This window comes from Vulpes lagopus, chromosome X (genome assembly GCF_018345385.1).
Source record: "Vulpes lagopus strain Blue_001 chromosome X, ASM1834538v1, whole genome shotgun sequence".
Lineage (NCBI taxonomy): Eukaryota > Metazoa > Chordata > Mammalia > Carnivora > Canidae > Vulpes > Vulpes lagopus.
Genome location: NC_054848.1, coordinates 34,704,936 through 34,732,187, shown reverse-complemented (window position 1 = coordinate 34,732,187; position 27,252 = coordinate 34,704,936). Strand labels below are relative to the sequence as shown.

At 53.5% G+C, this 27,252-nt stretch overlaps 1 long non-coding RNA gene across 1 annotated transcript; it reads right to left on the bottom strand.

Annotated features, from left to right (window-relative positions):
• Window positions 1-3,576: 3,576 nt before the first annotated feature.
• On the bottom strand, window positions 3,577-4,619 carry LOC121482293. The gene is made up of 2 exons (XR_005985588.1): window positions 4,172-4,619; window positions 3,577-3,943 (listed from the first exon to the last, which is right to left on the bottom strand). It is a non-coding gene; the product is annotated as an uncharacterized LOC121482293 (long non-coding RNA).
• Window positions 4,620-27,252: the final 22,633 nt, after the last annotated feature.

The following is a 27,252-nucleotide window of genomic DNA, read 5'->3' as shown; positions in this document are numbered from 1 at the left end:
GGAAGCATCCCGCCTTCCAAAGAGAGGCTCCCGGAGCGCCCCCATCCCGGGCTCTCCAGGACTTCCCCTGGCCCGGAGCGGGAGCTGCGGAATCCCGCGCCGCACTGCCGGGTCTGCCGGTTGGAGCTCGCCAACTAGGACAGCTCGGCCACCCCTACCCTCACCACGCCAGTGCCCGGGCCCTGTCCTCCGCCCTTGCTGGCTTTCGCGGCACTGATGGGCACCGAGAGAGGACTATCACGCTTGCCCGCCTCTTGGGATCCTACCCTGTTCTCCCCCGGGAACGGAGTGGGGATGGGGGAGGCCGGGAGAGAACTAAGGCACCCTCTTCGCCTCCCGCCGCGCCCTCCCTGGTGGGCAGGTGGGGAGCGTAGGAGCCGGAGCGCGGCGAGCCAGCGCGGTCTGGTTTCCTTTACGTTTACAAGCTATAAATAAACTTCCCCTTGGGCGGATGCGCGCTGCGTCCAAGGGCGGCTTCCCGCCGAATCGGGCGGGTGGTTTACGATCCGGGCCGGGAGCTGGTCCTAGCGCGGCCTGAGCCCAGGGTGGGGCGCTGGCTCCGGGAGAGCTCAGAGGTCAGCCAGGAGTGGCCGAGTGACCCTCCATCCCCCGCGGGGCTGGGGCGCCTCTGCGGTGAGGCCCGAGGGTGGGGCCGGGTGATTTATGAGCCGTCACCCCACCCCGCCCCTCCCGTTTCACTTGTTTTCCTCGCCTTCTTCCCAAAGCCTCGCCTCCAACCTTGCCCAGGGACGATTTGGCAGTTTCAGGCTGCCGAAGCGCCCACATCGGGCCCGGCGGGGCGCGTGTCCGCAGGACGTGGGTGAGGCCTTCGGTGCTTTCACCCCCGCGCCCCCGCCCGGGCTCGGGAGCCGGCCGGCTGAGCGCGACGAGGCTGGGCGGCCTTGGCCGGAGAGGCGGGGAGGAAGGGCTGGCCGCGCGACTCCGGAACCCGCGGGCCTGCGGGGTGGATCGCTGACCCCCAAGGTCACCGGGCCTGGGGAAACCACCGGCCCACGCCGGAGCAGAGGCCACCGCTCCAGTCGGAACCCTACTGGGGGGGGGGTGCGCAGCCCCGAGCGGAAGCCGGGAGGACAGGAGACGCGGCGCGGAGGCCGCCACGCGTGCCAGCACTGCCCTCCCTCAAAGGGGCGCCGTCTCACTCGCGCCGCGAGCCGTGCCTCCTCGAGCCCTCAGCACACGTGTGGGGAGGCTGGCGTACACGTAGGGGCCTATGGGGACTGCAGAAGGAGTGGGGTGACTCCGGCAGCGGCTGCGTTCGCTTCCGCCGAGACTTGGGAGGCTGAGGGGGAGAGAGGCGGCCAGCCGAGTGGGCGAGGGCCTGGCTTGGGAATGAGGAGGGGGGGGCCTCCCTCCTGGAGGCTCCGTAGCGAGCGCTCCCAGCGTCGCCTTACCCGCCGGTGTCTGCGGCGCGAGGGCCGCGGCCCCATTGCACCCCAGGCTGGCTCTTCTGCCTCGTGTTTGCTTAACCCTCGACCCCTCTGCGGCAGCTGCGGGTAGACGGATTCCTGGCGGCGCTAACGCTGGGGCTGGACCCCAACCTCGGGCCGTCGGGAGCGCCCCTCCCCCTGCCGAATCTCCAGGCCTAAGGACCCCGTGGGCCGGCGTCTCCGCCACCTACACGGGCTTCGGGACCTTCAGGGACTGACAGAAGGGGACCCTTGGCAAGGTCCCCATTGTTCCCCGGGAGCTGGGAAGCTGACTCACGCTCTGAACACAGAGCGATGCCGAGTGTTTTCTCGGCAGCCTTTACCCGAGTGCTTTATTTAGACAGGCTTTATTTACAGTACACATGTTTTCGGCTCGTTATTCTGGAAGCGGGAATGGAAACTGGGCAGAGCAGGAGCTCTCCCCGTGAGCCTCACGTTTGGAAGGGGCTGAGGCTCGGCGCAGTCGAAGGATCCCTCTCTGGCTAGCGAGGTTCCCTAGTGAGAGGCTTTGGAGGAAGACAGGGAAGCAGGAGCATAGAGGGCGCTGGGGCGCACCCAGGGGGTCAGCCCCTCCCGCAGGGCCACTCTTCAAAATGCAGAGCACCCCAGAAAGGTGACACATCCGCAGCTCATTTCACAGACTTCAGGGAGGGCGATGGCTGGCGGGTCACATGGACACCAGTTCAGTGAGGAAAGCAGGCGTCTTTAATTTCATTTCCTAGGCTGCCTCCTTATGCTTTGGACCTCCGGGGTGACCCAGATCCTGGTCGCTCTGGATTCCGTGAAGTGCCTTGTCCAAACTCCTGAGTGCAGGGTACAGGCCGGCCAGGCCGCTAGAAGGCCCGTGGTTGCCAGCCTGCAGTCAAGCCTGCTTTTTGGCAGCTGTTCAGTAAGTGGGGTGGTCCGGTTAGGGACTGCAGGAAATTGTCTGAGCTAGATTAAATATTTTACAAAACCTTCGGGGGGCCCACGGTTGACTTGAAGCTGGCAATGTTAAACCAAACAAAAGTTAACGAGTTCTCTCTCCTGACTTTTTAGGTACAGTTCAGAGAAAACTGGGGGTAGTGCTCTTTAGAGGAAGCAAGTTTAATGGCGTTTCCTCTCATTTTTCTCCACATCGAGATGTAGTCTTCCTGCTGCTTGCAGAACTCAGTAGCCTCTCTGGAGTTGAGGTGTAAGAAAGGCCTCTCTAGGGTCTCTCCTGGGGCAGGGGGCGGGGGGGGGGGTGCAGCTGACTTGATCTCCCGTGGCCTCTGAATTCTAAGTCCTAGGCTCTTTGCTTGCTTCTGACTCCTGCAACCTGACCGGAGGAGGTGCTCTGGCCCTCGGCACTGCACAGGACACAGTGCATACCCGGGAGCCCCTTCTCCCAGCCTTCCTAAACTCAGCCCCTGGGAGAGAATGGCCTACTCTTCAGGGGCCAAAGCCCAACAGCCTGTGCCTGGGTTTCTCTCCCTTTCTTCAGTTTCTGGCTGCAAAACCTGAATTGCTTTTTGGGGTTAGTCTGCAGGGTTCCCCTTTCTGAATCTCACATCCCTTGGTCCCTGCCCTCTGGCTTGCGGGGGGGGGGGGGTGCTGACTTTTCCCTGGTGTGGAAACCCATCCCAAGCCCATAACCAAGCTGCAGCATTTGAGCTCCGCAGGCCAGAAGTGAACCATGGTCCTGTGAGAGGAGATGGCTTGACCTTTGCAGGAGGGGAAGAGAATGGAGATTCACAGCTTGCTGCCCGCGTGGCGGGGAGACCCAGTGTTGCACAGGGAGCCGCAGGCAGGCTTGCCACAGCCCTGGCGGCTGATAGGAGTCTGTAAGAGGAACCCAGCTCTGGGAGGCAGAGATCTTCTGTGCCCTGGCGAGGTGCACAGACCACTCAGCCAGTGGAGCTGCTTGGGGGTGGGGGCTGTGGCTGCTGCCAGTGGAGCCGGGTACGTGTGTGGGAGTGGTTCACAGAAGCTGGGGCCAAGGTTGAGGCTGCAGTGGAGGATGGGGCCTCTGGAGAAGACAATGGCCAAAGGAAGCTGCTCTTGAGGCCCAGCCACCTGGAGACTGGCTCGTTTGATGAGAGGGGGGCCCCCCCGCTGCAAGAGCCTAGGAAGGATAGAATTGCCAAAGGATCTAGAGCCTGGAGCCTGGTTGGGTCTTTAAACATGAATATTTGGGGTGATGTCTTCCATACAATGCCTTTCCAGGGGGAAACAGGCCCTTTATCTGCAAGTCCCCAGAGACCTCAGGCACAATGACCTCAGGGCTAGCATGCAGGTCCAGGCACACCTAAGGGTGTGTGTCTCAGGAAGGGGCAACCCATGCTGGATCTTTCCTAGGCTCTGAGGGAGGGGTGGGCAATGATGGGGTTGCTCCCACCGGATGCTGAGGCCGCTGCCATTGCGGGTGAAGCGGGAAGGTGCTGCCTTTAGCTTCGCTGCTGGAAACCATTGTTTGAGTCTGCACCCAGAGCTTCTCCAGCCGGGCTAATTCTCCACGTGTCCAATTTTCGTGTCTGAAAAAAAGCAGCAGCACAGAAACAAAACCATATGACAAGACTGGGCTGCAAACCTTGAAGAATCAAGAAGAGGGTGGGGGAGGTGGCGGTTGGAAGGGGGGGAGGGGAAATAATGTGTGTGTGTGTGTGTATGTGTGTGTTGCGGGGGGAGGGGGAGGGCGGGGGCGGGGAGAGGCGACGGCGGCGCACAACTCAAAGTTTCGACTCTTTCCTACCCGATCTCACCTCCCGGCGTGCACATCTGATGCAGTTCCAACTCCCTCAAACGATTCCGCAGCCCCAGCGCTCGCGGGAGTGTGGAATTACAGTTGGGAGGCGAGGCGCTGGGGGACAGGCGACGCGCAGAGCTGGGCCGTGCGGAAGCACAGGCCCTTGGCGGCCAGACGGCTCCGTCCCCCTTCTGGTGCAGAGCGGGAGGTCGGTCCCCGCACACCCTCTGCTGGCTGGGGGCTGGGGCGGGGAGCGGGCCGGGGCTTCTCCCGCCTACCTCTCTAGGGCGCGAGGTCCCTCCTCCCCTTCCTGAGATCCATTTCCTTAAAAACTACCCTAGGGCCAAGCATTTAGCCACGGGTTCCGACCCCCGCCCCGTGCCCTCTCCGGGTTCTCCAAACCAGCGAGGGCACTTTAGGCCCGGCCTCTCTCCCCCACCCCCGCTTCAGTCCGTGCACGAGCCTGTGGCGGTCGCTTGTGCGACTCTGGAGGGCCGACGGCCCGGAGCTTTGTTCTCTCAGGGCTTCCCCTTTTCCCCTAAGTCATCTCCTTCTCTAGGCTTTATCTGCCCCTCCCTTCCACGTCCGCGCACACAAACAACCCTGGTTCATAATCTCATTAGCATAGGCCTGGGTGTGGGTGACCGCGAGGTTCCCGGCGCCCCAGCGCAGCGCTCTAGTTCGCTGCGAGCCCGAGTTTGCACCAGGCGTGCGCCCTGGGCGGGGGGGCGGGGATGTTGCGGGGGGCCAGTGTTGGCTCCGGGGCAGGATTGGGGCCAGCCGGGAGGAGGAGGCCGCCCGGGGCAGCCGGAGCCGCGGGAAGGCCCCTCCCAGCGCCCAGTTGCCGTGGTCCCCGGAGCAGATGGTAACTTTGTCTCCTGGTGTGCGCGCAGCGACTTTCAACACATTCAAAAGGCTGCGCTCAGCCTGTCGGGGAAGCCTCGCTGACATTCAGAACCGATTAAAGACCCGAGACGGTGCCAGGCGCAGTGGAGAGTTATGAATTAATCATGGGGGTTACCGATATCTGAGGCTCCCCAGGGCAGCCCCTCTATTATTAAGCAGCCCCCACTGCCCACTCTTGACCCCCCTCCCCCCCCCCCACAAAGGGGTAGGCTCGGCGTCTTTTACACTGCCCAATTAACAGCCACCGGGTAACGTGAAAAGTGTTTGCCCCGCCACCCTCGGTGCAAGGCTCAGGTCGCGCCGCTGGGCCTGCCAGACGCGCGTCGGGCAGAAAGCTCAGCCTCTGGGACAGGCTTAGGGTGAGCGCCCCGCCCCGGGCCGGGGGTGGGGTGGAGTGCGGCGCGTTCTCAGGCTCGGAGCCCCAGGCTCGGCTCCTTTCACCTCCGCAGGGGCAGAGGGGGGGAAGGCCCTGGCTGGTGGGCGACGCCGGGGGGCGGGGGAAGCTCTTACCGCGGGGTACGAGTCCTGGGCCCCCCAGAGTGGCGGCAGGTTTGTGGTTTCGCGTGGTGGCTCTGGTGACGTTCCAGGCATGCAAAAGCGAGGTTCGTGTGTGCTGTGAAAACCCGCACATTTCCTGGGCCTTCCAGGAGGCCAGCTGACTGGAAGCCTCAGGCTCTAGGCAGCCCAGGGTCACCCTCTGTGCCCGGCACCCCTGGGAACCCAAGCATACACTCGACCACCGAACTCCCTGTCTGCATATTGTTAAATCACGTACACCCTTCTAATCTTCCCTATTTATTTCCTGGGCCTGCCTGGCCACAGATTTCTGCAAGACAGAGCAGTCTTCGGGTTCCTCCTGCTTCCAGAGGGGCCATAAAAAACAGATGGTCTCATTAGGAACAATTTATGCATATATATTTCGAAGAGTTCAGCAGAGCCGGGGTAGGTTTGCAGCCCCTGCGTCAGGCAGGAGCAAAATATCACCACTTGCAAATGTTTCCAGTTTGCAAAATAATGGCCTATCCAAAGTAGCTAAGCAACGAATTACTCAAACACTAGAAGGTTAGATGCCAATATTATCACATTCCTCGTGTTCCTTAAACCGTCCTCCTCCGCGGTCATTGGATTTCGGAGGGAGGCTCGCGGGCCTCGCACCCCTACGCCCGCGGCTTCCTTTCAACGACTATTTCCAATCTCCAAGTCAAATCACTTATTAATTATAGAGGCAACTCGAGCAAACCCAATTACCCGTAGGCAGCCCTTCCCAGATGGGAAGTCTGTCTCGCGGCTCCCACGGTGGCCCAATTTCTGGGGAGCCTTTTTTTTTTTTTTTTTTTTTTTTGCGTCCGATTTCTTTTTGCCAGTGGACTGCCAGCGGCCCTGAATGTTTCCTCTCCCTGATTCCTCTTCCTAGAGGCAACTCCATTTTCTTACCCAGTTCGCTTTCCTTCCTCCAAGGAGACATCCCCGCCCCTTAGGAGGCGCTGCCTTCAGGCTAAATTTACCGCCGCGCCAGGTTTAAGCCTTAGGCGTCGCAGACCTGGCGCAGGAATGGCGGAAGCCGTAGACAGAGCCCTATTCATTTGCAAAGGCGGAGGGCTGAGCGATTCGCTCCCTCGGCTGCCCCTCGACTCCTCTGTCCTCCCCTCAGGCCTAGCTGGTGGCTGGCGCTCACCTCGATTTGTGAGCTGTGGCCCTGGACCCCCAGGGGTTCACTCCCCGGTCGCAGGAAGGCCACCTCGCTTTTAGTGCTGCCACAATTCTGGCCACATGGTAATAATGCTAACCGCCTGCATTTTGTGCCAAAGCAGTTTCCATATACAGCTATCTTTAAACCACACGGCCACGCATTTATACGGACAGCATTCCTCCCATTTTGCAGATAAGGAAACTGAGGTTAAGAAAACTGCCTCAAATCACACGGTTGGAAATGAAGCCCTTAATCCCAAACCTGAGTTTTCATTCACAGCTTCAAAGACACCTTCCGGAATAGTATAAAACCGCGGCGGGAAGGAGGGGGGCAGTTGGTTTGCATACAGCAGAGGATGCCTGCCTGGTAGCGCAAAGGCCTCGGAGGTTTCAGGCAAGTGGTCTAGGCGTCCACTTGGCAGTTGGAAAGCACACCGGCTGGACGCGGCAGAGACCTGGGAAACGGAGGCGTGCTTGGGCTTTGGGGCGCTAGGGTGGCTGCACTGGCCGGGGGGCAGGATTGCGGGGCAAAGCGAGGCCACTGGGGTCTTGCAGCGCGTGAAGGCTCCCGTCGCCGCTTTCGGGGCTGCGGCGCTCAGGGGACGCGTTGCCGGGCGTGGAAGGCTGGCCCGGGCGACCCGGGGGAGGGGGGAGGAGCCGCGCGGAAGAAGCCTGGGGCGGGGGGTCCCCAGAGGCAGTCGGCCGCGGTCGGGCTTCCAGGGCGCGCACGCTAAGATGGAGCCAGCAGCTCCGCGGAGGGGAGGGGAGGGGAGGGGAGGGGGGAGGGATGCGCGGGCGAGCTGGTAACCGTCTGCAGCGAGGAGTGTAATTGCCCCTGTGACCGCGGGCGGCGAGGGCGGGGCGCGCGCCCGGCCTCCTCCCTCCCACTGCGCCGCCGCGCCGAGCCGGCTTTTGGCTGGGAGGGCGCGGAGCACCTCGAGGGCCTGGCAGCCTCGCCGCCCGGACCGTGGGCCTCGGCGCTCCCGCCAGGCCCCCCCCCCCCCGCGAGCGCGGAGGCCGCTCCCTTTGGCCCCCGGGCCCTTGCGCGCACCAGCCTCCGGCCGCCTCGCCTCGTGCGTGGTGCGCCTCGACCGCGGCCTGGGGCGGGCTGCTGCGCCCTGGTGACGTCGTTCCCTGGAGAGCGGCGGCCGGCCGTCCACCCCATCCCCGGTTCCGAGGCGGCCTGTGCCACCCCAGCCGGACACGAGGCCCTGCCGCCGTCCCCGGGTCGGGAGGGAGAGAGTCCCTGCGCCCCTGGGAACTCCCCGCGCCGTCGACGGGCGCGCTCGGCCCTTTGGTGGCTTCCTGGCCCCGCGCCGAGCCGAGGGGCCGCGTCGGAGGTGGGAAGGGGGCCCGGGCCGGCCAGGGATTCCGGAGTTTGTAACCCGTGTAGTTTCTGGCTTTCACGGCTCGTTTGAAATCCTCCCACAGGAAGATGTCTGCCAAGGAGGCCTGCGCCGCTCGGAGCCCCGCGCGGCCACCCGGGTGTGCGAGTGTGAGCGCGCACGTGTGTGTGTGTGTGTGTGTGTGTGTGTGCGCGCGCACGTGCGTGCGCGCGCGCTCGAGACCTCGGGAGGATGGGGGAGGGAGCGGGCCCCAGCACCACCTCGCCGGGCGGCCGAGTTCCGAGCGTGACCCGCGGCGCGGGGCCTGGCACCCCGGGCTCGCCCGCGCCCCCGCTTCGGCCCTGTGGGCGCCCGGGAGTTCCTCCCGCGCCTTCCTCCTCGCCCCCGCGGCACGAACTGTTAACCCAGGCAGGTGACGGCGCCCCGGCGCCCGTCGTGCGTTGGTCTTTATACCTCGTGAGTTCAACACTAATGAGTTATGGGTTGGCCCACGAAAACATAATGTGTAAATTAGGAATTTAATGATGTGTAAGATTAAAAGCTGCGCAGGGTTGCATTTATTTAAGGCTGCCATCTTGTGTTCGCAGAGAAATTACTCGAACGACATTGACCCCCCTTGCCTGTGGGCCTGGAAATGGCGCGGGGGCGGGGGTGGGTTCTGGGGGCTCCGGGCGGTGGAACTCGAGGCCCCTCGCGGCTCTGGCTGGGTAGAAGGGAGGCCTCAGCGGCGCAAAGTGTGGTCTGGGGAGGCCCAGACCGTGGACTGCTTCTGAGTGGGCCCATTCCCAGGAAGCCTGAAGAGGGGTTGATGAAACTCCCTCCATCGCCCCCTCCCTGCTTTCTCGGGTTAGGGATTGGCAAGGCCCACAGGGTTTGCCAATTTCTGAGATGCTTTCAGCTCCTTCCTGCCCTGGTGAGCTCCTGTGGTGCAGGGGTCCTCTCCAGAATTCAAAAGCACCCTTTTTTTTTTCTTGACCATTTCTCTTCATATGCAGGAGCTCCAAGTGTTGAGTCTGCTCTCACGGACATAAAACCTGTCCCATGAAGTGGCCAGGGCCCCCCAAGACCTGGGCAGGCCTGGACTTCTGCCTCTGAAACCTCAGGTTTATGCAGATGCAGCTCACTCTGTTTTTTTTGTTGTTGTTGTTGTTTGTTTTCTTTTTGCAAATTCAAGGGGGAAATTGAAAGCAGAGAGTCCCTGCTTTTATGCTCTGACATTGGGGTGCCCCCCCCCCCCTGTGACAGCATGCCTGGGTGCAGGCCAGCAGCCACCCTTACCTGAGTCCTGCTGGGCCCCACCTATTCCTGGGAGCTGAGGACATTCGTTTTTTCTAGCAAAAGCTCCTGATCATGTGTGTGGCTTGAAGCTCCCTCTTGGTTGCTTGTCAGACTCAGATGAGGAGTCTTGGGAGGCTGTGCAGAAACAGCCACTGGGCCAAGCCTTCCCTCTGGTTCTGCTGCCAGGGTGACTGGCAGGTGGGACGCCTCTTATGAGTACCCCATGTGAGGCCTCTGGGCCGATCTTTGCCTAGCCCTGCAGCAGCTGAGAAGGGGACAAGGCAAAGTGGGGTGCTCTTGGGGCCCAGTATATAGAACTCCCTGCTAACCTCCCTCCGCAAAAAAATGTGGGCTTTTCTCTGTGAGGCTGCTTTTTGCCTGGTAGTAAGAGATGGCCTATTTGGGGGGACCCGAGATGAGTAAAAGCAGATGGAAAAAGGAGCAGTTCATGAACTTTTATTTAAGGAATGAAGGCTTGTCTTGGTAAATTCTAGAGTACCAGGACCCCATGGGACATAGGCCTCCAGCATGTGTTTTGTAGACCTTGAAAGAGTTAATGGAAGAAATGTTCACGGTTTGTCTGTTTGTTCAGGCCCCATACTTATCTAACCAATCGCTGAAAGGGTATAACTTTAGAAGTTTCCTTCTGTCTCCCGCTTGGCTGGGAGTTTCAGAAAACCCTTGCTTAAGTAATCATGATAATCCTTTCAGAGTCCTTAGGGTCTGAAGCCATTTGGTGTTCCCACTTGAGTCGTTCCTAGAAGAAAGGACGTGGAGAGAAAAAGGCAGCCTATAATAAAGGGCACTGCAATGTACCCCTCTGAGAAATTTCCTCCCTGACTGGCTGTGTTGTCCGGGTAAACTTACTAAACGCGCCCCCCAGTTTCTGAGAAATGGTACTGCCAGGCCTGGATGTTGGCGGGTAAGGGAAAGATCAAAGGGAAGCCAGGTTGGGGGGGCCATATTTTCCCTCTGGGTGAAAACGTGAAGGGGATACCTGATGTCCTTGGGCAGCTGGTCAGAGTGGTAGGCCTTTGAGATGCTACTGGTAAGACACTGTTGGTATCAGAAGGAAGGTGTGGGGGGGCACCTGGCTCTTGATCTCGGGGTCATGAGTTCGAGCCCTACTTTGGGCCTAGAGCTTACTTAAAACCAAAAAAGAAAGATGTGTGGTTTCTTGCGGTTCCTTCAGGAAACTTTTTTTTTTTTTTAAGATTTTATTTATTCATGAGAGACACAAGAGAGGCACAGAATAGGCAGAGGGAGAAGCAGGCTCCCTGCAGGGAGTCCGATGCGGGACCCAGTCCCAGGACCCCAGGATCATGCCCTGAGCCGAAGGCAGAGGCTCAACCACTGAGCCACGCAGGTGCCCCTCCGCCAGCCACCTTTTTCCCCTTGCTGTATGTAATGTCATGTCTCTAAGGGGTCCCTCGGCCCTGGGCCTGCCCCCTACAGCCCAAATCAGCCCGTCATGGGAAGTGCCCTGCCACCACCTCCCTCCTAAGCCACCCTGTTCCTGATCTGGGTCCTGAGGGCCTCAGACATCCCGGCTCTTTATACAGCCTAGCCTCTTCACTCCCAAGAGGATCTTTATCCCCTAAAGAAATTCTTCCCTGAGCCATCGCAGTAGGCTGGCCAGACCTGTCCCCATTTCTGGTGACATTCTCCAGGCTTTTGCTTAGTCGTTTATATGCCATTCCCAGAGAAGCTGCGGGCGGAAGTGAAAGAATGCTTGGCTGGATTTTTGTAGGTCTTTTCGAGTCTGTTCTGCGGCTGATCTAGCCCTACAGGCTTAGGCAGGCCTATTCCCCTCTCCGCGCCCTGGTGTGGGGCAAGATGATTTCAAAGGGCCTTTTCAGTTCAGACTTTCTGACAATTTCTTTGACAAGGCTGGAAGTGGCTGGGATTCTAATCCTCAAGGCTGGATACAAGGAAAAGGCAGTTTTTGATTGATTGGGAGGTTTCGGTGTTTATGGCTTCTTTGGCAGCTGCTCAGAACCACTGTGGTAGACAGTTTTAGCTTTGCTCGTCCGACATTTGGTTCCCCTTCTAGATCCAGAACCCACACCCACACTGTTTGGGGAAACCATTCCTCTCTGACCCTCAGTCCAGGTGCTTTGTGGGAGGGGTCTGACTCTGTCTCCCTGCTGCTGAAATGGGATGACTGGAGCATTTGAACCTGTCCCCTCACCCCACTCTGGCCACACTGATTGCTTCAGAGATTGGTATGTGAACTGAGTGTGACCCAGAGAGACAGTTTGAGAACTTGCTGTTTCTGGTGGAAAAGAGAATGACACTTTCTACGGGGGTTACCAAAAAGATAGGTTCTAAGCCTGGGCTGGCTGGCTGCCTGAGAATGGAGCCGGTACAGGCAGAGAAGAGCCTCACGACAGAGTCTTCATTGTTTGAGCCCCTGGATCCCACTGAACCTGAAGCTAGCCCTGCCCCAGGATATTTCGGTAACGTATGCCAATAAATTCCTTTTCCTTCCTGAGATCACTTTGACTTGGGTTTTCTGTCACTTGATTTACCTGCGACCCTGGGGAAACATAGAGGTCACTACCCCCAGACAGGTTCCCAGAAGTTAAATCCAGGTGGTGCAGAGCCAGGACAGGAACCCAGATCTCTCCTTCCACGGTGCTTGGCCCAATGAGTTTTGTCACCCTTTTAGTTTTCTTTCTCTGGCCTCTAGATGTTTCCAAGGACCCATCCAGAAGTAAACCTTGTATGCTGGGGCATCTTCATTGTGGTTGGTGCCAGGGGAGAATGTTTGCTTTTATTTCTGGCAGAGACTGTTCAGGATTTCACGCTTTGCTCTCAAACCCCTCCTAAGCCGTCCTCCCAAGATTAACTTCCTTTCGTTTGGTTTTCTGTTTTGTTTTCTTGCCCTCATTCCAAGGACATTTTCTTGACTCCCATCCATTCCTTTAATCTGATCTTCTATATTCTGCTATAAAGACACTTCCCAGGCCTGGGTCTGGAGACAGTGCCTAGCACATAGTTGTAAGTGCCTGGTAATTGTTAGTTTGTTGTGGTGTGAATTACATCCCTTCCTTCTGCTTGTTCACCAGACATCGATACTTTGTCTCCCTTCTTTTGAGCAGCTTCTAGGGCCTCAAGTCTTTCATTGAAGCCTTATCAATATCTGAGAACGAGGTAGCCATCTTCTCTGGCACTGGCCTAGATAAACTAGTGTGGCCCTCTCACCCCCAATCGCAGCACCGCCAGCCCTGTCCTGTCGCAGTGTAAAATGCCAAGAGGCCTGGACCAGGAGATAAGAAATTTGGTATCAGGCAAATACGGTAGTTAGTCTCACTCACACCCATTCCAACTCCCTTCTGCTTTCTCATTCTCTACCATAGAGGCTAGATAGTGAAATTCTCAAATCGCTAGGCTACTTTAGAGCGAGTGGTAGCCAAGTTCTGGCCAATGAGAGGTAAGCAGAAATCTCTGGGAAGGGTTTCCCTTCCCAAATAGGTAAAACCCTGAACAGAGAATCCTTGTCTTTTTCCCCTGCCTGGGATACAGATGCTGTGCCTGGAGGTGCAGCAGCCAGCTTGGGATCATAAGGATGAACCCCACAAGCAGTGGACAACAGCACAGGAATATAGAGAGTTTTGTGATGACTTAAGTAGATGACTGAGCCCTGAATTCTGAATGTTTCTTTGGATTTTTCATACAAGAGAAAAATAAACCACTTACTCAACCACTGTACATAGGATTTCTTTTTTTCTTTTTTTAAGTAGGCTCCATGCCCAATGTGGTACTTGAACTCACAGCCCTGAGATTAGGTCACATGCTCGATGGTCTGAGCATGCCAGGCATCCTAGGATTTCTGTTACTTGTAGCATTCCTACTTGATATACCTGGGCTCCGATCCTAGCTCTGCTCTAACTCACAGTATATTCCTGGGCAAGTGACTTCACCTCTCTGGGCCTTAGTTTCCTCATTTGTAGAATGAATATTTGTGAGTACATGCTTTAGAAGATTTTATATAGCTAACGTATTCTGATTTTAGAAATGTGGCTTTGTGTCTTTTCCCCTGTATTGAGGCCTTATCATCTAAGACTGCCATCCAGTCTCCTGACCTTCAGAAGGACCTCTCCTTCTACATTTCACACGCTTCCCTCTGATTAACCCCAAATATAGGAAGTCTGCTTTGTTATGCTTGAAAATTGCTAATGGTTCTTCTTACCCACAAAATAGATCCCCGAGTCCTTTTTTCTTTATTCCCTACAGATGTCAAGGGGTGAATATACTGCTGTGATAACCAAGATCCTTTGTAATTGGCTCTAAAACAGAGAACGGATCCACCAAATAGGAATGATTCTAGAAGAGACGAAAAACGCTATGATAACAATCCATGACAAACCAAAATAACCAAGTAACAGAGAAAGGAATAATTATTTAATAAATGCCACAAGTACAATTTATTGGTATAGAGGACTAATTGGGATTTGGATTTGTATCTCACACTAGGCTCTGTCCTCCTCCCACCCCCACCCCACTCCTAAAATTCTGGATGGGTCAGAGTTAACTATTAAAGCAAAGTAGAAGGAGTGCCTGGATGGCTCAGTGGTTTAAGCACCCGACTCTTGGTTCTGTCTCAGGTCATGATCTCAGGGTTGTGAGATCAAGCCCTGAGTCAGGCTCCACACTCAGTGCAGAGTCTGCTTAGGATTCTATCTCCCGGGATGCCTGGGTGGCTCAGTGGTTGGGTGTCTGCCTTTGACTCAGGGCGTGATGCTGGTCTGGGGATCAAGTCCTGCATTGGGCTCCCTGTGAGGATCCTGCTTCTTTTTCTGTGTCTCTGCTTCTCTCTGTGTCTCTTAGGAATAAAAAAAAAAAAAAGATTCTCCCAGGGATCCCTGGGTGGCGCAGCGGTTTAGCGCCTGCCTTCGGCTCAGGGTGTGATCCTGGAGTCCTGGGATCGAGTCCTGCATTGGGATCCCTGCATGGAGCCTGCTTCTCCCTCTGCCTGTGTCTCTGCCTCTCTCTCTCCCTCTCTGTGTCTCTCATGAATAAATACATAAAATCTTAAAAAAAAAAGATTCTCTCTCCCTCTTCCTCTGCCCCTCCCCCACCCACTGCTCATGTTCATGCTTGTACTTGTGCTCTCTCTCTCCAAATAAGTAAATGAAATCTTTAAAAAAATAAAAACAAACAAACAAAATCAAAGCAGAAATATCTCAGCAACAGCAAGCACAGAACTGGAAGAAAATAGGCACGTATTCATCGAATATATCTATAAGAAGGTAAGGTGAACTTAGTAGGAAATGACAATGACATTGATGTAAAAATAAGGAAAAGTACTACACAAGAAAAGTGTGGGTCTATTTTGGGGGTTCTGCATTCTTCCCTGTGGATCTGTGCGCCTGTCCATCCAACAGTATGATACTGTCTTGATTATTGTAGCTATAAGTAATCTTTTCATGTCAGAGTGAGAATTTGAAATCTTTTGACCACAAGCTGACTCAGTTTACCACTCCTCTCCGCCCCCGCCCGACTGTTCTGATTTGTGCAGTGTCCCTCACATCTTTCATGGGTGCACTTGAACTCATTGTTGGCTGCCCAGAATGATGGGCTGTAGCCTGCATCTGAGACCAGCTCTTTAAGATTTATCTCGGTTTCTTCTTTTTCTGGGAGACCTTTCTTGGTTCCTGCTGCTTCACACCTGAATCTTAAAAGCGAGGGTGCTTCCCTCTTGAACTCCCTGCCCTCCATATCTGTGTCATTCACTTAGACTTTCACAGGTTATCCCTTTTATGTACCTGCATTCCCAAGTGTCACTATCACCTTCTTGAAGATGGGTTTCAGGTACCTGACACCCAGTGTCTGGTATACGGGAGGTATTTAGCAAATGATTCATCCTCAGAGCAAAAGAATAAATCTGATTCCACTGCTACTTCAGGAAGGCATATGTGTGTGGTCATAGGTGGACAAAGGGACCCATGCCCCCTTTGAGTACTGGTGTGCTTGGAAGTGGGTTTGCAAGAAAAGTTTCTGACACCATATTGGTGCAAAGCCAAGTCTCCTGTATTAACAGGTTGATCGAAGCTCTATCTCTATATTTTTTAAGATTTTATTTTTATTTATTCATAAGAGACACACAGAGAGAGAGGCAGAGACATAGGCGGAGGGAGAAGCAGGCTCCCTGTGGGGAGCCTGATGTGGGACTGGATCCCAGGACCCTGGGATCACGACCTGAGCCAAAGGCAGATGCTCAACCACTGAGCCACCCAGGTGCCCCCGAGGCTCTACATTTAAACAGAACCTGGAATGGATGTAATCCCCATTGCTACCACCCAGCTGCATAACAAATGACCCCCAAATCCCCGTGGCTTACCACAAACACTTATTTCTTACCCATGGCTGGTTGTGGCTTCTCTGCTCCAGGCTAGGGGTAGGATTGAAGTCAGCTCCATGCATCTCTCATTCCGGGGCCCCACATTGAAGCCACAACAGCTACCTGGAGGCATGTCCTTCTCACAGTGATGGCAGGGGGTCGGTGGAGGGGGTCAGGCGAAAACAAGGAATCACATTTAAAGCCTCTGATTGTATCATGTTGACTGATCCTCCATTGACTGAAGTGAGTGGCTTTGCTGAAACCAACGTTAGCAGGGCGGGAGCATACTCTGCCCCAGCAGGGGGTGCGGGGGGGGGCTGGGGGGGTCTGAGGGGGAAGGGAGGAGGGAGTATTTGCTGAGCAGTAACACAGTGGGCTGCAGTGCATAAGCAAAGATCAAGATCTCAGCTACAAAGGCCTTGAAGCCAGAGGGGTGGACCTGACCTCTTGGGACGGTCCAAAAAGATCCAGGAGGAAGCCAAACTCCATGGGGGATCGCGCTGGGTCCTCAGGGAGGAAGAGCTGGGAGCTGGCGTCAGAACCTGCAGTGCATCCTTCATGGTTTGCGTGTGAAGTGCTCCTATAACAACTGCACGCTGCTCTGAAATAAATCCAATCGGGCTGAAGCGGCGGACTCATCCAGGTACAGGTAAGGACATGGAATCTGCCGTAGACATTGCCAATCAATTTCCCCCCTCTGTGATTTCTCTGTCATTGCACCCGTTCATCCTTAGTGGGGAATAATCTTGATTCCCATTTTCTTAGTATGAAATATTGGACTGTGGGAAGGCATAACCTTTGAAAAGAAATGACAGTGAAGCTTCTGGAGTGGGGAGTCTTTTCTCTCAGGTGTCTGGTGTTTGAATTCTTCAAAAGCCAGACAGAGAGAGAGAGAGAGAGAGAGAAAGAAGCCAGGGATCTTCTCTAGATGAGGGGAGTAGCTGAGATTTTGCTGGAATGTTTCTGGGTTCTTCTCACTGCCCCTCCTGGGAATTGAGTCTAGAGGGGAGCCAGTGTATTCCAGAGTCTCAGTGCCCGCACGGTACAAGGGAGAGACTTGGCCCTCTGCCAGCTGACCAAGACGTTCCCATGTCCCCCTATGCTTTCCCAGTCAACTCATTCGAGGCTTGCTTCTGAAGGTGGCTCCAGAAGCCAGCGCTCACCAGCCGAGGAGAACCAATTATACCTATCTCTTCCCAACTCTGCAGTCGGAGGCGATGTCAAGTCGAGAGCTTGAAATCGGCCACGGTGGGAGAATTTACACCACGCAAATGGGCAAACATGACAGACAGGCTTTCCCCACCCAGGAGAGAGTCCATTGTTAAATGTTTACCAGCACATCACTGCTGCTGAGGGACACATCCGTCCACGCCATCAAAACCTTAGAAGCATCTTTCTCAAGGTTTCTTAAAAGTCTGCTGTTCTTGTAAAGGCAAAACGGGAGTTTGGGAGTGTGGTAGGGGTGGATATAGGAGAAACAACTTGTGTTTTGTGTGTGTGTGTGTGTGTGTGTGTGTGTGTATAGGAATGAGGGAGTTGAACTATCCCATGTTTATTTAGCACTTTTTCTTTTAAAGATTTTTAAAATTTATTTGAAAGAGAGAGTGCATGAGCGGGGTGGGGCGGGGGAGGGGCAGAGGGAGAGGGAGAAGCAGACTTCCCGCTGAGCAGGGAGCCCCAGGCAGGGCTTGATTCCCAGACCCCGAGATCATGACCTGAGCAGAAATCAGACACTTAACCATCTGAGCCAGCCAGACAACCCCAGCTCTTAATACAGAGAAGAAGCCTTAAAACACTTAGTTTTTAAGTTCAGCAAGTCCAGTCTGAGGCTGGGGGCTGCCACTAAGACAGGGGAGGGTCCATGGTGAGAAGGCTGGGGTGTGGGGGGTAGTGACCAGATCTGCAGGGGGCCGTCCCTCTCTATCCTTTTCCACGGAGCGCACGACTGTCATTCACCACCGGAAAAGGTTATAAATGTACCCAGTGTTGAAAAGCTCCGGGATGAATGAAATGGAATTAGAGGTGTACCACGTGAGAGGGCTCTGCTGGCTGCCTCCCCTTCATCCTAGGTGTGGGGCTTTGCCAACATGACCAGAACTCCAGGAACCCACTGAATGAACGAGTTGGGGGCTGGAGGGGGGAAAGGAGTTTTGCATGCCTCTGTTATTCTCCTGTATTGTCATTCAGCAAAGCTTTTTGGGGGTACCCAACCTGTGCGGGGCACTGTGCACCCCCTGGCTCCCTAGGCCCCCCACAGGGGGCATCCTCGCCTGGTCATGGCCTGTGGCTTCACCTACGTGGTCCATAATCTGTGGTCCGAGGGCAGGATCTGGATTCTTGACTCCCCGGCCCCCTGCCCTGCCCTTAGAAAGCCCATCATTAATTCCTGCGGGAGCTGCCACCGCCCCCGTCTCTCCTTTGGCATGGTGTTGGCAATCTCTTAAGGAGAAAGGAATAATTTTGTCTCCTGTCACGTAGCAAAATCAAAGCGTTTGGCAAGCACGAAGCTGGGAGGCCTTTACTGCCACACGTATAATTAGAACTTTGGGCTAAACCCATCCCCGAGGAGCAAAACATTACATTTTAAGGCACATGCTTTTGGATTTATTTATTTTTACATTTTTTTTTTCCAAAAAAGCCGTTCCCTTCATTCCCTCGGATGACATCACGACTGAACACAGCACACAGTTCTGCACCACTTTAGAGGGGGAGCATTTTGCATGCCGTCTTTCACTTCAAACCCTTGTGAACCAGACCTTCACTGGGAGCCCGGGATGGGTATTCTCCTTCAGGGGCAAGGATCATTACAAGGCAAGCATTCTTAAACCGGGTCTGCTCCCAGCACAGCATTTCCACATATGGATATTAATTTATGTGATCACTTGAATACAAACGCTCAGCTGTCTCCATAAGTTATAGAAGCAATCATCCCAGGGAGCATGGGAGATACCGAGAGTCAATTCCTGTGTAATAATTTCATATTCGAGCCAGGGATGCCAAATCACGGCCCCTTTGGATAAAATGTGAGCCTGTGGAAACACTCCCCTCCCCCTTTTTATTATTGTGCATTTTATTTCTCCATAAAATACGTTTATGCCCTGGAAAAACAAACCAACCCAGGGGGCCAGGCTGACAGCGTGATGCAGGAGGTGCCTGCTTGGGGCTGCCCGAAGCTTCTGACTCAGCCACTAGCAGGCACCGTGATGAGGGAGTGTGTGCCGGAGCTGCTGAGAAAGCCCTCCTGGGGCCGGACCTCAAGGGGGCAGGTGGCTGAAGATCGCCAAACCCTTGGAATAGAAATCACCCAGCCTTGGAGTGGAAGGAGGTCATCTAGCCCCAGTTCCAGCTCAGTTCCCATCTTGGGAATCCCCCTTTTTTTTTTTTTTTAAGATTTATTTATGTATTTGAGAGAGGGCAGAGGGAGAGGCAGAGAGAGAGAACCTCAAGCAGACTCCCTGCTGAGTGTGGAGCCTGATTCGGGGCTTGATTCCATGACCTGGGCTGAAACCAAGAGCTGGGTGCTTGACCCACTGAGCCACCCAGGCACCCTGCCTCTATTCCTCTTTTTTTTCTAAAAAAGCTTTATTGAGAGATAATTCACATGCCATACAATCCACCCATTTAAAGTGTACAATTCAGTGATTTTTAGTACATTCACACAGAAATGCAACCATCATCACTTTTTATCATCCCCCAAAGAAACCCCATATCCATTAGCAGTCACTCCCCATCTCCCTCTAACCACTCCCCAGTCCCAGGCAAGCACTCATCTACTTTCCGTTTCTATAGACATGCCTGTTCTGGAGATTTCATACACACGAAATCATGCAGTGTATGTCTTTTGTGACTGGCTTCTTTTACGTTGTATGATGTTCCAGGGTTTCTCCGTTGTGTGTCAGTTCTTCCTTTCTTTTTATAGCCAAATAATATTCCACTGTGTAGATTCACCACATTTTGTTCATCCGTTCCTCTGTTGGTGGCCATTTGGCTTGTTTCCACCTTTTAACTATTGTGAATAGTGCTGCTCTGAACATTTGTGGACATATGTTTTCATTTCTCTAGGCTGTATACCTAGGAGCAGGATTGCTGGGTCATATGGTAACTCTATGTTTAACTTTATTGAGAAACTGCCAGACTGTTCTCCACAGTGGTTGCACCATCCATATCCCCATTGGCAGTGTATGTGGGCTCTGATTTCCTTTTTAAAAATTTTTTATAAATTGTGGTAAAGTACATATAACATAAAATTTACCATTTTAACTATATTCAAGTATACAGTTCACTGGCATTAGTAGATTGACAATGTTGTGTCAACATCACCACTGTCTGTTTCTTTCCTTTTTTTGTTTTAAAGATTTTATTTATCTATTCATGAGAGACATAGAAAGAGAGGCAGAGACATAGGCAGAGGGAGAAGCAGGCTCCCCATGGGGAGCCCAATGTGGGAGTTGATCCCAGGACCCCGGGATCACGACCTGAGCTGAAAGCAGATGCTCAACCACTGAACCACCCAGGTGCCCGCCCCCCCACTGTCTGTTTCTAGAACTTTTCCATCATCCTAAAGAGAAGCCACATCCATTAAGCACTACTCCTCATCCCCCCCCTCCCCCCGCCTCCTGGTAACCTTTGTTCTACTTTCTATCTCTATGAATTTACCTGTTCTAGGGTTCCAATTCCTTTTATAGTTCTCCTGACAGATGTTTGTCTGGGTTCAACTTAAATACCCCCAGCGGCAGCAGGCTCACTCCTTTGCCGGGCATCCCATTCTGGTCTCAAAAATATCTGTTGAGAAATCTTTATGCTTCTGTCCCCATCAGCTCCCATCAGATCCATCGACTGATGTTTGTGTCAGCCTCTGGATATAAGACATGTTGGACAAGTTGACCTCCCCATCCACAAGATAAGCCTGTCCTTTTCCAAACAAAACCAAGGACTTGGAGGATCTAGTTCTGGAAAGAGTCTTCGCAGGTTAAGAAGTGAGCAGCTCTGACCTTGAGCCCCCCAGAGCCCCCTTCCTCTGGGGGATCCTCACTCTGAGATCCACGGATACCACCAACCAGTGTTGCCCCCTCCCCAGGTTACGCTTGGGGCCCCTGCATGGAGAACGCTCTCTCCAGCCTGGCTCCTCTTGAGACTTCTAAACACTAAGGGAGGTCCGAGGTACATTGACCTAGAGGCCACAAAACATAAAAGCAGCCTGGCTTACAACGTGCAGGGTCATAGCCAGTCCCACAGAGGCTGCCTCTTGCAGCACCGTCCTCAGCCACAAGGATTGGGATGGTTTGCAGGCTCTTTCCCTCGTCTTCACTAGGCTTTCTTTCTGAAGACCCCGCTAGTCCTCCCTTGTTGCACCTCCCGGAGGATTGTGTATGTCTCTTACCTTCTCTCATGCTTTCTTTCATCGTGCTCTGTGTTCTGGAATAATCTCTTGATTTTTTTCTTTCAGGTGTCAATCAACTTCTTTACTCTGTCCCCCTATTTTATTTTAGATTTTATTTATTTGAGAGAGAGAGAGAACGTGCAGTGGGGAGGAGCAGGGGGAGAGGGAGAAGCAAACTCCCCGCTGAGCAGGGAGCCTGACGTGGGGCTCGATCCCGGGACCCCGAGATCATGATCTGAGCAGACACCCAACCGACTGAGCCACCCAGGTGCCCCTGTCCCCGTATTTTAAATTTCCAAGGGTTCTTACCTTCTCTGATTGTTAGTGGCACCGGCTTGCTTTGTGGATGCAATAGCTTCTCACATCTGAGGGTAAAGCTTTCCTTCTCCCTCTCCTCTTCCTCCTGCCCCCCACCCCCCGCCTCCTCTTGCTCATCTTCCTTTAAATTTTCCCCTGTTTACCAAATTATCTGTTTCCTCCAGGATCAATCTGCCTCATGTTCTTCCCTGTCTTTGTCTTTGAAGTTGCAGGCTTTCCTCAGACAAACAGCCGGGGAGGGCGTCTCTCCCTGTGTAGCAGGAGGAACGTGGACCAGAAGTGTGGCGATGCCTGGGTTGGGGATTGGTGGTTGGAGAACTCCACTTAGGTGAGCCTGTGGGGATCTGGGGTCTCCCAGATGATGGATTGTGGGGGGCTTTCGTCCAATCCCCTTATGTGCACAGGAGCCACTCCAGTTCTCCTCAGAAAATGTGCCCCCTTTCTTTGGAAGAAAGTCTTCCCTGCTGTGGCATGAACACCAATGTCAACTCTAAGGAACCAGGAAGTTTGCTCATGGCTGTCCTACCCCCAAAGGCGAGGACGGTGGTGGTGGTGTGGTGGTGGTGGTGGGCGGGGCGGGGGGGGAGCGTGTGACAGCGGGTTTGCCTGTGGACCCTCAGTCCATCCTGTTTCCAGCCCTAGTTCCTTTTTTTTTTTTTTTTTTTTTTTATGATAGTCGCAGAGAGAGAGAGAGAGGCAGAGACACAGGCGGAGGAAGAAGCAGGCTCCACGCACCAGGAGCCCGATGTGGGATTCGATCCCGGGTCTCCAGGATCGCGCCCTGGGCCAAAGGCAGGCGCCAAACCGCTGCGCCACCCAGGGATCCCCCTCCTTTTTTTTTTTTTAAAGAATATGGAATCTTTTTTTTTTTAATTTTTTATTTATTTATGATAGTCACACACACAGAGAGAGAGAGAGAGAGAGAGAGAGGCAGAGACATAGGCAGAGGGAGAAGCAGGCTCCATGCACCGGGAGCCCGACGTGGGATTCGATCTTGGGTCTTCAGGATCGCGCCCTGGGTCAAAGGCAGGCGCCAAACCGCTGCACCACCCAGGGATCCCTCCAGCCCTAGTTCCCACTCCTGCCCTTGGGGACCCCCATAGGCTCAGCCTGGAGCCTCTTCCTTTTGCTTCCCTGCCTGGGAGGATTCCAGCTGGGGCTCTCTCTGCTCTGTGTCACCTGTCACCACCCTTCCTTCTGCTCTCTGTCTTCCAGAAATGTGTTGAAATCCCTCATCTGGCGACACCCTGCCCCCCCTTCCTTATTGTGGGTTTATACCTTTTTTGTTCCTTCGCGATTATATTAAAGGGAGCTTGGGAGGGAGGGGAGATAAATACATGTGCTCTAAGTATGTAAAACAGATAATCTGCGCAAAGCACTCTGCACGGTATCTGCTCAACAAATGTGAGCTCCTCTTAAAATTATCACCTGGTGTTGTGCTGTCTTGGGGTGTGCGGGGAGAGGTATCAGGGCCAGGGGGACAGTGGGTTCTCCAGTCAGGGTGAGCACATAGGTGGCTAAATGGTGGTCTCTCTCTGTGAGTCTCCTGTGGCTTCTAGCTATAGTTTTTCCTCTTAAAAATTTATTATTTAAAATAGATTTTTAATTGCATTAAGAATAAAGGAGTACGTGCCTTTGTAAAAAGTGTAAAACCTCGAAATAGCTTCACACCAGTTCCAATCCCCTTCTGCCTTCTGTCTCAGCTCTGATCCCAGAAGCATGCCCTGACACAGGAGTTTGAGGGCCAGCCCTTTATGCGGGTGGTGGTCCCCAGGAAGCCCCAGTAGAGGGGTATGGAGATGAGCCATGAAAGGGAAGGAAATAAAAACCAATAAAGGCATGGTTACCAAGCAAGTTAAGCTGTGGGCAGCTGGAGCTCAGTCCCGCTGGGGATCTGTGGCCATCAGCAGAGAGCAGCCCACCCAAGGAGCCAGGGCGCTGGGGGATTTACCTGCCATGCTTGCTTCTTGGCCCTGCTCCACAGGGCGGGGGTCCTGGCCATGGCTTCTGAGGCCGCAGCTTGTGTGGTTCACTTCACCCCCACCTCCCACCGCCCCGACATTCCTCTTAGAGGTAAGAGGCTGCCAGTCACTTCCACTCCTGGAGCACATATCATGCTGCCGCCTCCACAGTCTTGGGGGATGGGAGTGGGGGAGCTCTTCAAGTCTTTCTCCAGATAGCCTGCTTCCCTCTTCCCCTCCAAAAACCTTATCCCATCCATCAAGCAGTGGCTGCTGGAACTGGGTTGAGCTGGCAGATGGTGTGCATCTCTTTCTAACTCTGAATTCAGGGATGTCACATTGGTAGCTTGAAAGCAGCCAGGGGGGAAGTATTTATACCACAGAGATTGGCCGACGCCCCAGGTGTTAAACATTTGCCACCACACGAGTGTGTGACTTCCAATGGGGAGCAAATACAGGGGATAGACAAACAAGCTAAATGGCATCACAAGGAACCTCCTGATATATCTAGAAGGTGGGACATTTTTCAGAACAACCTCTCTTATTCTCTTTGGAGCATTAAGTTCATTTAAAAAAGGAACTGGCCTGGGGCGCCTGGGTGGCTCAGTCTTTTAAGCATCTGCCTTCAACTCAGGTCATGATCAACTCAGGTCCTGGGATTGAGCCCTGCATTGGGCTCTGTTCAACGAGGTGTCCGCTTCTCCCTCTCTGTGCTTATGTTCTCTCTCTCGATCTTTCAAATAAATAAATAAAATCTTAAAAATAAAAAATAAAAGAGGACCTGGCCAGACAGAAAAAGACTTAAGTGATATAACCAGATGCATTGTTAGGTCTGGATTGGATACTGGTTTGCAAAAACATTTTGGGGTTCATTGAGAAGCTCTGAATATGTTCTGGGTATTAGCTGAGATGAATATTTACTGAAGTGGAAAGGTAGAGGGAGAGAACAAGGGAAAGGGCGGGGCGGGGGGAGAGAGAGAGAGAGAAAGAAAGGAAGAGAATCTCGAGCTGAAACCAAGAGTCGGATGCTTAACTGACTGAGCCACCCAGGCTCCCTACAAATATGTCTTTACAAATATACTCATGCAGAGAAAAATGTAGACAGATACGGTGGTGGGCAGAACCCATACCCTGATCCCGGCACCTGTGCAAGTAAGGAGATTTCACTGCCGTGATTGTGTGGTGGGATAAGGCACAGTTGACCCCAGGCCCAGGATTATCCCGGTGGGCCTGACCTAATCACATGAGCTGTTTAAGAGCAGAGCATTCTCTCTGGCAGGCAGAAGGAGAAGTCAGAGAGATTTGAAGCATGAGAAGGGCTCAGATGGGCTCTTTCTGGCTTGAAGGTGTGCAAGAACCAGAGGACAGCCAGAAAGGCAAGAGGGAGGCCCTCAATCATGCTGCCGAAAGGACCTGAATTCTGGTGATGACCTGGACGAACTTGAAAGTGGATTCTTCCCCCAGACCCCTACAAATAAAAGTCCAGCCTGGCTGACACCCTGACTTTGGCCTTCTGAGGCTCAGAGCAGTCTATCCGGACTTCTGACCTGCAGCAGTGACAGGTAGTAAATGGATGGTATTTTAAGCTGCCAAAGTTGTGGTAATTTGCTACACAGCCGTAGACAACTAAGACAGACGTGCACTTAGGTGTTAATGGTGGTGATATCGGGGAGGTGAGAGTGTGAGGTTTTGATTTTAACCTCTCTGATGGTCTGTAGGTTCTAATGTTCTACAGTATGGCTGTTCTCCCATTATATCAAAAGGATATATTTTTATAAAACCCTTTTAGATTGCTGGAAGGGTGAGGGGGAAGCGCATCCCTTCATCCCCTCCCCATCCAAGACAGCCTATTACAGCATTATTCTGTACCTCCTCCGTGACAGTTGCTGTATTTTGTGCTGCTTATGTTCTTAGTAACACCGTATTTTTAATTTAGATCATCTTTTCTTTTTAAAAAGACCAAACCAAACCACCCAAAATACTTTAGCCTCCCCCTGAGCAGTAATATTCATGAAGTCATGGGTTGATTGTACCAGTTCTCTTTTTCCCAGCACATCAAAATACATAACCATAATTATTTAAAAAAAATACGAGTCTGTGTACCTCCAGTGGTATACAAAACAGGCTCCGGGAACGGCTGATCCCATATAATCCTTTTGCAGCTTCGGCTGCAGTTGAAAACAAAAGCCTGGGAGGGGTTGGCTCCTGGGTGCCTGGCAACTTCAGCCGTGACCCTGCCCACAAAAGCCCAAAGGCTGGGGACGCCAAGGTCTGGCCACTGTCTGGGTCACGGAGGGGGAAAGAACCTATGGCAGGAGGAGATAAATCCAGATTTGTGTTTCTGGAAACTGCCCTGCCCACGGCTGGGTGTCAGAGCCCGAGGTTCAGCTGAGCCAGGCCATCTGACTCCTCAACCCTGGACTCATGCCACTTTTCCTCCCAAGGAAAAGGCCAGAAGCATGAGAAGTCCCAGAAGGAATCAGGCATCAAGCAAAGACTAGTAGACACAACAGGGCTTTTTGTCCAGTTTTTGGTTTTACCCAGAGGAAGGAGAGAGCAGGAGATATAGAGTGTCAGATACATTTTTTTTAAAGATTTTATTTGTATATTCATGAGAGACACACAGAGAGAGAGGCAGAGACACAGGCAGAGGGAGAAGCAGGCTCCCTGTGGGGAGTCCAATGCGGGACTCGATCCTAGGACCCCAGGATCACATGCCTCTGATGAGGCTGTGGGTGACCTGAGCCGATCCCGCAGCCAGCGGTGCTGGGGTGGCGGCAGGTGGTCCTCTTCTTCCCAACTTGATCATTGGCCTGGTGATGAGAGAAGTGAATTTCTTTCTTTCTTTCTTTTTTTTTTTTTTAAGATTATTTATTTATTTATTTATTTATTTATTTATTTATTCATGAGAGACACAGAGAGAGAGAGAGGCAGAGACACAGGCAGAGGGAGAATCAGGCTCCGTTCAGGGAGCCCGATGTGGGACTCGATCCCGGGACTCCAGGATTACACCCTGGGCCGAAGGCAGGTGCTAAACCACTGAGCCACCCGGGCTGCCCTCTTTTTTTTTTTTTTTTAAAGATTTTATTTATTCATGAGGGACACACAGAGAGGCAGAGACACAGGCAGAGGGAGAAGCAGGCTCCCTGGGGGCAGCCTGATGTGCGACTTAATCCCAGGACCCCGGGATCACGCCCTAAGCCAAAGGCAGACGCTCAACCACTGAGCCACTCAGGCGTCCTGATAAATTTGGTTTTAATCTGGGTAAGCTCCTGGGGAAATCTGTGCCAGATTTTTCCTGGTCAAAGAGTTTACAAACGGGGCAAATTCAGAGTGAGTCACTTAACTTCTCTGTTTCTTTATCTTTGAAGTGGGAATAATGGAAAAGGTGGGTTTTGCCACATACTGGTGACGAAGGTGAAAACCCTTCCTACTGAAATAATATTTACTGGTACATTTGTGGTTCTCGGTGTCCGGATATGGATCATGTAACCTCTTCATGGGTGTGCTCCCCTTCTGCCCTCACCCCTCCACAGTTTGCTGTAAAAACAACAGCCAGTGGGGTCCCCTAAAACCCGAGTCAGCTTCTGGTGCTTTTAGCTTAGAATCCTCCAGAGCCTTCCTATGTCACCTGAGTAAAAGTTGAGGGTGGTAGGAAGGCCCTGACCCGACTTCTCTGAGCACCTGGCCTGTTACCTCCTCTCCTTTTCTTTGGCCACACTAGCCTCTTTGCAGTTCCTGGAATACACTGGGCCATCTCCACCTCAGGACCTTTGCACTGGCTGTCCCCTCAGCCTGCTCTTTCCCCTTTACCCACATAGGGCCCTCTCATACCTCCTCGAGGACTTTGCTGAAGCATCAACTTCCCCCCTG